The following is a 13,691-nucleotide window of genomic DNA, read 5'->3' on the forward strand; positions in this document are numbered from 1 at the left end:
GCAGCCGGCGGTATACTACGGGGAGAGGGCTCGCTCCCCGCAGTATACTGTGCTTACAGGACCTGCGCTGACATCATAGATAAGCTGAGCGGTCTCATGACCATCAGCTGATCGTAAGTTCACCGGGGCTGATCAGCTGATCTTCAGCTGATCAACCCCAGTGATGTCCTGCAGCATGTATACTGACAGGGGGTGATTTTACACTCCTGTCAGTATACATTGCTGTCTTCTACAGCAGTGACATCAGTGATTGCTGATGTCACTGCTGTAGAAGTGACACACATCGTCGTGGGACAATCGTTGGCGGTACGTGGACTACGTCGTTGACGGCGGACAGGTGAGGGATATGGTTGTTTGTTATTTTAGTTTTTTTTCAGGAGATCGAGTTCTGAGGGGTAATAAAAAAAACTGTAGAACCGTGTGTGTTTTTTATTTAATTAAAATACTTTATTCTGGCCGTGTATTTTATTGAAAAAGCAACAGCCATTTTACTATGTGGTTAGTAATGGGGGCGTCTTATAGACACCCTCCATTACTAACCTGGGCTTCACCTCAGCCGCCGCTACAGGGCAGTGGGAAAAGCGGAGGCTAAGTGCCAGATTTGGCACATCTTACGGATGCGCCATTTCTGGGACTGCTGAGGGGTGATATTAATAGTCGCGGAGGGGGCTAGTATTCATGGCCCCTTTCTTGGCTATTAATATCAGCCTGCAGCTGTCTAGTTTAGCCGTTGCTGGTTAGATTTTATAGGGGTCCCCCTGTAATCTAGCCAGTAAAGGCTAAACAAACAGCTGTGTGCTGATATTAATAGCCAGGGAACATTTTTGGCTAATGGCCCCTTCCTCGGCTACTAATATTAGCCCCCAGAGGTCAGCTTTCCCTCTGCTGGTTATAAAAATGACGCGGGAGCTCACGGCAATTTTTTTTTCATTTTAGGCTCTGTGCCCATGGAAGTAGCAGCACTCTGGACGCATATTTTTTGCTGCGTCCAAAACGTTGCATTCTATTGAATGCAGGTACATTCACATGTCTTCACTGAACCATGCGTATTTACCACATTCTATACATTCTAGTGGTCAAATTTCTGTGGCGGAGACTAGCGACTCCGCAAGAGAATTTGACATGCTGTGGTCCTGAAAGACACACCGCATTTCAGTGTCCACGGGTGATTCGCAGCCTCTGATGCACACATAGAGGACATGGGATTTCTAGAGACCTCATCCACTATGCTGTACCATCTGGACGCTGTGGGTTTGACGCTGTATAAACATGCAGCTTTAAACCTGCAGCGGCTCCTGATCGTGGCGACGCACCCGCAGCATTTCAATTTCTGTAGCGGACAAGCTAGTCTCCACTGCAGATTTTGACCAATTGAAGTGTCATTAAATGCGGTGGATTCACATGTACCGATAACAAAAGTGCGGCATTAGAACACAGCGTTTTGGATGCAACAAAAATATTCTGAGCCCAAAGCGCTGCTTGTTGTTGTTTGTGGGGACTTAGCAGCTAACGAACCAGCTGTGAGATGTTAATTATGGCCAGGGAAAATGTTTACAAATGGCACCTTCCCAGGCTAAAAATAGCAGCTCACAGCAGCCGCATAAATTACATGTATAGAAATGCTGATGAAGATTGGGTGAAAGGGACTAGCTGACACCTAGCTCTTTTGTTTGGTGATGACAAGGTGTCAATCAGACCTTTTCATGACCAAAACTAATTAAAGTAAAGTAAAGAGTTAAATAAACACACAGACATAGAGTAAACACTTTATTTGAAATACAACAGACACATTCTTTAATCATTCAAATTAACCAATATACTCACCCCAGTTCTGATGGTAATCCAAGGTTTAAGCAATGTCCCACCAAATAACTTTATTTAGCTCCAAAAAGCATTCATTGATGTACAAAAAATGCTTTAAAAACGCTTCAAAAAATGCATGCGTTTTTCCTGCCAAGGAGATGCAGAAACGCTCAGGAAATTTCTGCTTCAAATACGCACCGTGCGCACATAGCCTAATGTGGAGTGGAAGTTTACAATGATGACTTGCTTGATCAAGTATGTAGGAAAAATACAAAAAATAATAATTCATAGGTATCTATCTAGCAGACCTGTGCTTATGTGTGGCCACCTTTACTCTGGTGATATGTTTTTTAAGGAGTATAGAAAAGCACAGCGTGCCTTGCTTTACTGCACCTCTAAAATGGAATATCTGCTTTAAAAATGGTAATACATAAGCATAATATGTACTATGTCTGACCACTACAAACGCTCATCTGAAGTGGTTCAAGTGCTGTCAGCTTTTTCCACATGCAGCACTTAGACAATAAGGTTGTGTGAATATAGCCCATGTAGCAGCTGGAAATAAACATGTTAAGGCTATGTGCCCACGATGCAGAAATGCTGCATATTTTTTCCACTTCTCCCTGGCAGGAAAAACGCAGGCGGTTTTAAAATGCGTTTTTCCCACCATGTAGAAGAGTTTGTCAAGCGTTTTTGCATGCATTTCTGCATGCGGGTTATCAAGCGCTTTTCCAAGCGATTTTAGCATCACTTGGAAAAGTGCTTGACAACTTGTTCACACTATATAAATCCATGCAACCGGCCAAGTAGTAGTGTGGCCAAGTTAGTTAAAAAAAATAGAGTAAGAATGGTAAAAAATAAAGATTATACTCACCTTCCGATGTCCTCCCGGTGTTTCCTCTGCTGCTTCCGGTGTCTTGGGCGGCTCGCGGTGGTGTGAAGGACCTGCGGTGACGTAATTGAGTCATGTGACAGGTCACATGACTCAATGACGTCATGGCAGGTCCTTCACAACACCGCGACCCATACAGCAGACCAGACGGAGCGGAGAAAACACCGGGAGGACATCAGAAGGTGAGTATAATCTTTATTTTTTATTTTAAATTCTTTTTTTTAACAGGTTCTATGGTACCCAGGTCTGGATGAGAGTCTCCTCTTCTCCAGACCTGGGTACTATCCGCACATTGAACCGTGTGATATCCGCATGTACAGATGCAGTGATGCGGATATCACGCGGTCCAATGCAAGTCAATGGCGGCAATTACGCTGCGTGTCCGCAAAATTAATGGACATGCTGCGTATTTTCCCGCAATGATAATCCACAGCACATGCGGATTATCATTGGGGACCATGGGGCACGTATTACCAAGCATTTTTTAAGCGTTTTCGCTGCGGAAATTCCACGGCAAAAATGCTTGAAAAACGCATAGTGGGCACGCAGCCTAAGGATTGGCCGCTACTCTTGGGCCACTGCTGTGTGCTTGCCCCCCAGGCTAAAATTTGCCAGCCAGCCCCTGCCTATAAGATACTATGTAACTATAAGCTTGTTGACTCTTCATGAATAAAGTTTTTGAGAACCGTCACCTGTGTACATCTGTATCTGTCCAGCCATCCTTGGGTGGGGAAACCATTCTGCCAACAAGTGTTATTGCAACCTAAATCGAAAAGGGACAACACCCAGCACCAATCTAAACCCCCTCTTACATGCTTGCATGTATTTCACCTCTAGAACATAGTAGAGGTTATTACTATTCCTCTCAGTCATTAGAGGTCAAAAACTAAAGTCAAGTTAAACTTCACCCCAGAGCTTTATGAGTACATTTTGGTCTTTACCCCTAATTCACTTATACCAGACTTGATTTCCCTGGTCAGGCTTTGTTCACTTTTGCGCTTGAGGCTCAATTAGTGCCAATGAGATCTGCTAATATGGCATGATCTGGCACTACATTGTGAAAGCCATGATGTAGGTGTCAGGGTGATACTGCGACAGAATGGGGTCAGATGATGGTAGCATCTGGTGACACATGCACCTGCTGTAGTTAGAAAAGCTTCAACATCATATTAGCAGTTCTGGCTTTCTTTGTTCTGGTGCTCCAAGGGTTAAACTGCTTAGTTGGACTCCTGGAGTTCTCTGTCTTGGGTTGTATCAGCTGTTCTAAGTTCGTTACTCCCAGCAACTATAAGAACCCACCTCCTTGCTTCTGATCTTGCCAGTGATGGTTTGGAGTTGAAGGAGAGAGTTCAGTGTTTGGAGAGTTTTTCAGGAGATTGCTGTGTGGAGTTGGTTTGCATGTTTATCCTTATCCTCTCCCATTTGGTTTCTTCCTTCCTATTCCTCTCATTTCCAACTCTGTTGTTTTGTCAGTGTATTTGTATGATTGTAGTTTTGTTTTTTTCCTGTCTGTTTAACCATGTCCTGTCTGTCTTGTTAGTGTTTGTGTATACATCGGGGCCTCACACCTCCCTGGGTGAAGGAGGGAACAGATAAGGGTAAAAAAAGAGCATAGCAAGGTACGAGTCCCTGGCATCTCCACCTTCCGCGGTAATTCTGGGGACAAGGATAGCCTAGGACGTCCCTAGTTTGAGGGATCGGGTAGGTGCCCACAGTCCCTTGTCACTACGTGATAGTAGGTATGAACAGAGCCTTACTCTTACATTTTAGTAAGATCATTTTCCTATCTGGGCTTTCCCAGCTATCCCATAGAAATCAGGATGGGTTATTATCATATAATTTAATGTAATACAGATTGTGTCTATTTATTGCTTATAGGAAATGTGCAGAAACTAAAAAGTTTGTGTCTTCTTTGAACATTTAAAATGGTCCTGATCCTGTCTTCACTCTTCACCACTGCTGGTTATACTGCACAGACTGTAAAGAAAGAGCATGACGTTAGATCATAGAGAGGACACATATTATCTGGACCCGCAGTGCGACTCCAGTTACTTGTTAACCATCTGAGTTAGAGTGTAATGAGGCTTTAATAAATCATGAGTTGTAGAGGCTGCATTACAAGAAGACAATACTACTTTTTAGATCAGGTAGTCTATATCTAAGCAGAATTGTCCTTGACATAGAGCTTCTGACAAGTTGCAATGGTGTACGTGCCATTAATAAGGCACCAAAGACTAGGTCCAACGTATGTGACCACATTACTCTTCTCTAGGGGTAGTTAAAAATCCTGTCTCCATAAGCAATGCAATGGTAGCATACAAGTATAAAGAACTGAGCTGAGGGTGCCCCCTAAAGAAATATAAATGTTCTCCTGTCCCAGGGTAGGTAAGAAGGTTAGGTAGCATGGATTGACACTTGAAGGTGGACCGAATTTTGGATTTTATCATGGGGCCGCAATCCTCTATGTGTAGTAAATCCTTTAGACTTTCACACTTCTAAAAGAAGGTGGCAATATATTTTGGATTTAAAAGAATTTCCTTATGGTCAAAATTCTTCTAAGCCAATCATCATTTACTAACACTTTGTGGCAGGAGATTGAAGGTGTTATAAAGGATTAGAAAAACTTGCCTTCTTTCCTCTAAAAACAGCGACAGAGCCTTTCAGCAAAGGGCCCTTCATTACCACTGTTTCACCAACCATAGTAAGTGACCCGGTATTGCTGGGTCATATCCTATGCAGACATTTCAACATTTTTCTATCCTATGTGCAGGTAAGTTTTTACTGCCTTAGAAACTGTAAAGATGTGCGGTTGTGGATTTTAAAAATCACCTAGGCAGGTTATCGATGCAAATAGTTTTATTCCTTCCGACCACGGTGAACAGCAATTCCAGGTAAATGTCCAACAGGCAATTCTCTTAGTCCTAGAGTTTCCAACCTGGGATCAGTAGTTCCACTGCCCTGTACCAGGTGATACCCACTGTCCCCCAACTTTTGGTTGGCCAACAGCTTTTTGTATTTCCCGCCGGTATATTGGCAGTCACAGCATATGCTCCTTCGGATGATGGATATCACGACTGCAATACCACCCAGCTCTCCGTCCGACTAGCAAAGAATCTTCCCTTTCTCCTGCACAGGGTTCAGCCCCCTGAACGGGCAGAAGAGCTCACCGCTCCCTCCCCCAGCTAATTGTGCCTTAGTGGAGATATTTTCTCAGGTGGAACCCATCCCCTGGGTTTGCATGTGAGACTACCTGTGGTGATGGAGAGAACAATGGCCCAAGGTCTCGAAGATATGGTCACTGAATGGAATAGATACCTGAGGTTGAACTGATGAGCAAGCAAATTTCTAATAAAACACAAAATTAAGATTGATGAAAAGGGGTGCTCAGTGCTGGAAAAGTATTTAGTAAGTGGCCAGGTCCTCACAGAAACAAAGTCAGGAGGACAGATAATTATTGCAGCTGCAGAACTGGAAACGGTTTAGTGAAGTCTGCTGAACATGGCAATTTTTTCAGGACTTGCCCAAGACTTGCATGGTGGTAGCTCAAGGAAGTCTTACTATTTTGTGAGATCTCATGACCGTGTACGGCCAACCCGGGTTCCACCCTTTACAATGCCCTCCCATCTTCCAGCACTCACTTTTTTCCACCAAATAAAAACACTGCAACTGTATTTCTTTTGGATAAATTTGGCCACAGCGGCCATTTTATTAACAAACAACATTAACATATTAACAGTGTTATAAAATAAATAAGAAGGGAGGGTTCTTGGAGTTAAAAAATTAGATCTGGCATAAATTAAACCAAAACTTGAACCGCCATATTACCCTCAGCCGTTCATCACCAGCTCAAGGGCACCAAAAGCTCCCAGAGTAAAACCCCGTCCAGAGCCCAAAACCAAATGCCAGATCACCCCGCTCCAATTAACAAACTGCCTGTAATTTTACCAAATTCTTTCCACCGACACTTCTGTGTCAACTCCAAGAACCCCACCCCCGCCAAAAACGAACAGCCCTGACCACCTCAGGCTCGTGAGTGCCCCAACACCGCCAAAGCCCTCTCAATCCCCTCCTGTATAGCCAATGCCCACAAATCGATACCACTGTCACTTAAGTACACGCCATCCTTTGCCCAAAAATTTCCAACCCCCGCCTCGAGTTCAAAATGTCGAACGCTCACTCCCCCGTTCCTGGACACAAAAGCTGATATGGCTCTGTTCAACTTCACTCGTGCCCTATTAATCCCCTTCAAAGATCTAGCCTCCCTCCATTTTTTCCTTGGTACAATGTCAGACCAAACCGTCAACACCTCAGGAAAGGATGTCCATAACCTTAAAAAATCAAAACAAATGTCCCTAATCAATTCCCTAACCGGGCGGGCCCCCAAATCATTCCCACCCGCATGTACCACCAAAATATTCGGCAAACGGCCTGCCTTATGAAATTCAGGAAGCACTCTTCTCCACACCATCCCTCTAAAGCCCAGCCACCGAACCACCACTTGCTCTCTATTAAAACCCAATTGCCTACCGTCTGGCCTCACGTCCGCCCGCAGCGCCCCCCAGTGGACGAAAGAGTGTCCCAGAATCCATGCTAACAACGGTACGCCACCTTCAACACACAACCACAAGGAATTCAACACTTACCAAGATACAAAACATAAGCCCCATACCTAATGCCGTACATAGGACAAATAACGATCAGAACTCCACCTCCCGATGAGTTGTATCATGTCCTTGCCCAAACCCAAACCATCCACTTCTGATGCCGCGCCAGTCCTGAAAGAATGTGAGCCGTACACCTCCTGGCGAAGGCCCAACTCCCGAACTCCTTTCTTAAATACCGCTATGAATTGAAAACGTGACAAAAACTCCCCATTTTCATGGCATAATAAGGGGCCCACCCGCCCAAACCAAACCTGCCAGTACGCAATTAAACATTTCCTTGGGCACATGAAAGCTCCATTTAACTTACCCAATACTACTCGCTTGCCTCTGCCCAATTGATCTGTCTTCCCACGCCTGATCCAAAATTCAATGCCCCTAGCCCAACAGCTAACATCCTCTGCAAACAAACCCCCAACCCTATTCCTGCTCGGTGCCACCAACTCGCCTAATCTCAGCGCACCAAAAAACGCCAATGAAAAAGCCAACCTAAACAGTGTAGCTTCAAAAACTGAACAACATATCTTATCCAACACTAAACCCAACCTTTCCAAGGTGCTAAAAGACACCGGTCTTCTTTTATCTAAAACCTTACCCCCTCTCCTAAAGCCCCTAAGTGCTTGCTTCACTAAAAAGGACTTCGCAACATCTTTTTTTTCCTTGCAATTTAAAACCAAACGCTAGACCTACAACGAATTTGCCCACTTTTGAAACAGACCACCCAATCTCCGCTGCCCTTCCCACAGGAAACAACACCGCCATCTCTCTATCGCCGTCATTCTCCACCAAGCCCCACTGCAGTAACCAACTTTGCCATACTCGCCACGATGCCTCGTATGATGACCAGGTATGCCTTGTAATGGATTTCTGAATTAACCGTCCCGCTCCTCCATAACTAGCTGCCACAGATGCGAAGGGCATTCCTGTCCCACGTTCTCTGCCTCTGGTGCTAGCGCCCGGAAACGATCCCACTGGAAACGAGACAAGGCATCTGCGATGGAATTTTGCACACCTGGAACATGGACTGCCGTAATCCAAGCGTTCAAATTAAGACAACAGAGAACTAGTTCCCTCAGCAGCCTAATCACAGGTGGAGATGAAGCAGACAAGCTGCTAATTACAGACACCACTCCCATATTATCGCAATGAAACCGTATTCTCCTGTTCGCAAAACACTCCCCCCAAATTGAAACCGCAACTACGATAGGAAACAGTTCCAAAAACGCCAGGTTCCTCGTAAGACCCCTCTCTTGCCACAGACTCGGCCATACTCCAACACTCCAACGCCCCTTCCAGTAGGCCCCATAACCAGCACCTCCGGCAGCATCTGTAAAAATCTCACAATCAAAACTGCTCAAAAACTCATGCTGAATTAATGACTTGCCGTTATAATTTTCCAAAAACAACTTCCAAACCTTCAAATCCTCCTTGTGGTCCTTATTTAAATGAATGAAATTATGCGTCGCACGCACTCCTGCTGTCGCCCCTGACAACCTGCGACAAAATATTCTGCCCATTGGCATGATCCTGCATGCAAAATTCAAACGACCTAACAGTGATTGTAACTCCTTCAGTGTCACCTTATGCAACCTCCTGACTCTATCCACTTCTAGCTTGAGCAGACTCAATTTATTGTCAGGCAACAGACACTCCATCCTCTCCGAATCGATTAATATGCCCAAAAAACTTAAAATGGTGCAAAGTCCTTCTGTTTTTTCTTCCGCCAATGGTACGCCAAAATGCTCCGCTACCCACACCATAGTACCTAACAAATTCCTACACAACAACGATTGCGGAGGACCTATAAACAAAAAGTCATCCAAATAATGAATGACCGACTGAACTGATGCCAAGTCCCTCACCACCCATTCCAAAAAGGTACTAAACGTTTCAAACAAGGAACACAAAATTGCGCAACCCATTGGCAAACACCTATCCACATAGTATTTCCCTTTAGAAAAACAACCTAACAACGGGATGCTATCCGGGTGAACTGGCAGCAACCTAAAAGCAGACTCGATATCAGTCTTAGCTAGCAACGAGCCTGGCCCGTATCTCCGTACCCATTGCACCGCCGCATCGAATGATGTATACTCAACCGAACACAATTCTTGCGCAATGCCATCATTCACGGAAAGCCCCTTAGGGTACGACAAATGCTGAATCAAACGAAACTTATTCAGCTCTGTCTTGGGCACAACCCCCTACAGCGAAATAATCACCTTACTACTAGATAATTCCTTAAACGGTCCAGCCATTCTACCCAATTCAACCTCTTTTGCCAGATTCACACTAACCACCTCCGGATGAAGGGAAGCCGACATCAAATTCTTAACAGAAAAGGGGACCTCGTGATCAGGAGGAGGAGTTCTAAAACCCTCCAAGAAACCATCTGAAATGACCTTAGCCTTCAACTGGTCCGGATACCTACTTAGAAAGGGGGCCATCTCGTGAAGCCTCACCGGAGTCATCCCCTTGACCGGTACCCACTGGCAGCTTTCCCTTACCCTTCTTAAAGCATTTAGATGCTTCATGTGAACTTACGTTACAATGGGAGCACACATGTTTAAATTTGCAGGAGTTCCCGTACTTACATTGCCTGTCATTAAATTGCCAACAAGTTCCCGTTTCCTTCCTATAGCTTTGTGCCCCTTGGCTACTTCCCCCGTGTCCTGCTGATTGGTTCCCACTACTGCCGCTCCCGTGAAAGGACTGCCCATACCTCGCCGGAGCCATAACCTTCAGCCACAACCCTATGTCCTTTGGATCCCATATAATCTCTGGGCGGACTGCCTTCCTCTGCCGAAATTGCTCATCGTATCGTAACCATGTCTAGCCCCCATAAGTACGATGAGCCTCCCCAATAGCATCTAGGTAGCAAAATAAACCCGAGCAATTATCCGGAGCTTTTTCTCCAATGACGCTAGCCATTACTGCAAAAGCTTGCAACCAATTGACAAACGTCTGAGGAATCAACTTCCACCTACGCTTCTCTTCCTCCTCTTTTCTACTGTCGTCCTTTTTTCACTTATCCAGATTAAACTTTTCCAACGGAAGAAGGGAAAAAATTTCAACATATTCATCCCGCCAGATTTTTTCTTTAACCTCTTTCTTCAAGTGTGCCCCCAATGGCCCCTCAAAGCACACATATACCTCCCCTTTTGCCCTATCATCCAATTTTACGGCATCCGCTTTATCCTTTTCTGTCTGCACGGACACCAATACGCCCGAAGTTGCCCCCTCTGCACCCACCGCCGACCTAGCCGATTCACTTCCCACCTGCAACGCTACAGGTTGACTAGGTTACCAAGCCCCCACCGGAGATAACCCTGCCTGGCTGGCTCCACTCCCATCTATTCTTGCCAGAAATTGAGACATGCTCGCCAAAATATCCCTGAGCCCCACAACATCCGACCCACGCCTCCTCCTAACATTTACCCCGCTGGGCCCTGCCAACTGCCTATCCTCTGCCCCACCCGCTAATGACCCCACGGGCGACAAACCATACATAGACGCATACTCACCGAGCTGCGCAGGTGCTGTGTCCCCGCCAGCCGTACATCCCGAGTCCTGTTGATTCCTTGCGTCACCCCGATCCTCTCCATATTCCAATCCTCCAGACTCTTGGCCTCCTCGTCACCAGGGGGGACCTGAGCATGTGCCGATGCCCCTGCAGATCGTCCTCCGTCCGTCACTGCGCTGGTCCTCCCCGCCGTCTGTGGCCCTGCATGACTTCTGGACCCGGACTTCCCAGCCTAGTCCGTGCTGGTCCGTGGGTGACTGCCAGGCAACTCCATGCTGCTGCCCGCCGCTCCACTACCCTGGGTTGGATGACTTGAGCCAGGCAGCCTGCCCGTATATCCGCTGTGCTGTCTGCTCCTGCTGCTCTGTCTAACAGGCACCCTGACTGATACATTGCCAGGTGTGCCTGCCGTGCTGCTGGTCCCTCCGGTCCCTCTGGCCCCCTTTTTATTTGAAACTCGGCGCCGCGATTTGCCGCCAGCTCTTGTTGCGGGGGACAGATATCTGTGCCCACCGCTCACTTCCTGTGTGGCCCTGTCGCTTAATGCCAGCGCCGGCGCCGGCGATGACGCAGGCCGCACTTCCGGGGAGGCCCCGCCCCCCAGCTGATGACGCTGCTGTAGCGCGGGCCTTGCTTCCGGCGCGGCCCGGGCTCTGTTACTGTGGCGCACTGCCGGAGCAGGCCGCACATCCGGTGGGGGAGTAACTTCAGTCGCGGACCGGCTGGGTGGATTCCTGGCGTGGCGAGCGCAGCGGGGGATTCCGCCACCATGCTCAGCAGACGCAGGGTCCCCTAAGGGGCTCTGCAGCCTGCGCCTGCTGCACGTGCTGGCAATCTCCGGTGAAAGCCTCTGGGGGGGGTGCGTTCTCCTGGTGCTTCTACCTGACCCCGACGGTGATTCTTCCGCCCTGGCATTCCCCAGCAATTCAAACAGCTGGGATTCAAGCCACCCTCCATGCCTGGATCTCGCTGCGTCTCTCAGCCTGGTGATCAGGGAGTCAACCGTCTCCATAACGCCCGGTAGTATCCGCAAACAATGGGTAAGTTGGAAATTTTTCTTACTCTGTGTACTTTCACATATGACTCCCCTACTGGACTGACTATTTCCCCGCACTTTCCTTAATATACCCCCCCTCCCCCTTTAAATGCCTCCCCTCCACGCTTATACCCAATCCTGATCCCTTTGTTTTAAAAATTGCACCCTCCTGGCCAATCCCGGTCATGTGGGGCTTCCTTCTAGCTGCACTTGCCTCCAGCCCCCTTCTTACTGCTCAGTATAAACTGCAGCTGTCAGGCTGGGTGAGAGGAGATTGAATACACTTTAACTCACTCATGAATGCTTCTTTCAGTCTTTCGCTGGAATTATAAATTCTCATCTTAATATCAGACTTATTCATTCATTCTGGCATTAATTTCAAAAGTAATTACACCAGCTTCACTCGGTCTAAAAAATCTATTTAATAAAGTAACCACTTTGTATTATAACATCTGGTGACATATCCACCTTAAAGGGCAGCTGAAAATTACCTATTGTTTTTGTATTACATGTATTTTTAAAAATGTTATTTTTTTTTCATATCATCAACACTAATCATGATCTTTATGAAAAAAATAAAATTAGTATTTTTGCAATTATCACAATGGCCACTAGGCTTTTTTAATACTCATACTTGCTGTCCTTTCAGGAGGAGTTTCCAGCAAGGCTTGTTATCAGCAGAGTCTGGATTACAATGACAACAAAACACTTCTATACACCGCTGTTAACACTGGATCCACCAAGCATAATAGGGGATGTCACAGCTGACTCTGCTCTCTTTCACAATGACCCTTGCACACTTCAATACAAAAGATATTGTCAGAATCTAACCATTGTGTTTCATGAAGCACCATTTGTTGCTTCCTGAAACAACAGAGTTAAGCCCCCGTCTCACATAGCGATATCGCTAGCGAGATCGCTCCTGTGTCACGGTTTTGGTGACGCAACAGCAACCTCACCAGCGATGTCGCTATGTGTGACACTTTGCAACGATCAGGCCCCTGCTGTGAGGTCGCTGATCGCTGCAAAGTGTCCTGGACCATTTTTTGGTCCTTGGCCTCCTGCTGGCCGGCACACATCGCTGTGTGTGACCAGCGGGACCAACGATCAGGCTGGTATCCATGGTAAACATCGGGTTACTAGGGGCACGCGCGCACTTAGTAACCCGCTGTTTACCATGGATACCACTCTGCTACGGTGCGCGGGAGGTTACCGCTCACCTTAGCAGAGTCGTATCCATGATAAACATCGGGTTACTAAGTGCGCGTATGCCCCTAGTAACCCGATGTTTATCATGGATACGACTCTGCTAAGGTGAACCGTAACCTCCCGCGCACGGTAGCAGAGTGGTATCCATGGTAAACAGCGGGTTACTAGGGGCACACGCGCACTTAGTAACCCGATGTTTATCATGGTTACGAGCCTGCTCCTGCTTCAGCAGGCTGGTAACCGGGAGCAGGACATCGTGGAACGATTCTTTCCACGATGTCGCTGCTCCCCTGATCGCTGGTGAGCCTGCCTGTTTGACAGCTCACCAGCGACCACATAGCGACGCAGCAACGATCCCTGACAGGTCATATCGTTGTCGGGATCGCTGCTGCATCGCTTAGTGTGACGGGGCCTTTAGGGCTCGCCCTTACTTGCGATTAAATCAGACGAATGCCATCCGATAAAAGATCGGATTGCATTTGTACCAATTTAATCCTATGAGTGTGTTCTCAGTGCCATTTTTTTTTCTAACTCCGATCGGATTGCGATCGGGCTGAAAAAAAATTG

Source organism: Phyllobates terribilis, unplaced genomic scaffold (assembly GCF_046119375.1).
Source record: "Phyllobates terribilis strain yellow unplaced genomic scaffold, ASM4611937v1 Scaffold_5__5_contigs__length_657084704, whole genome shotgun sequence".
Lineage (NCBI taxonomy): Eukaryota > Metazoa > Chordata > Amphibia > Anura > Dendrobatidae > Phyllobates > Phyllobates terribilis.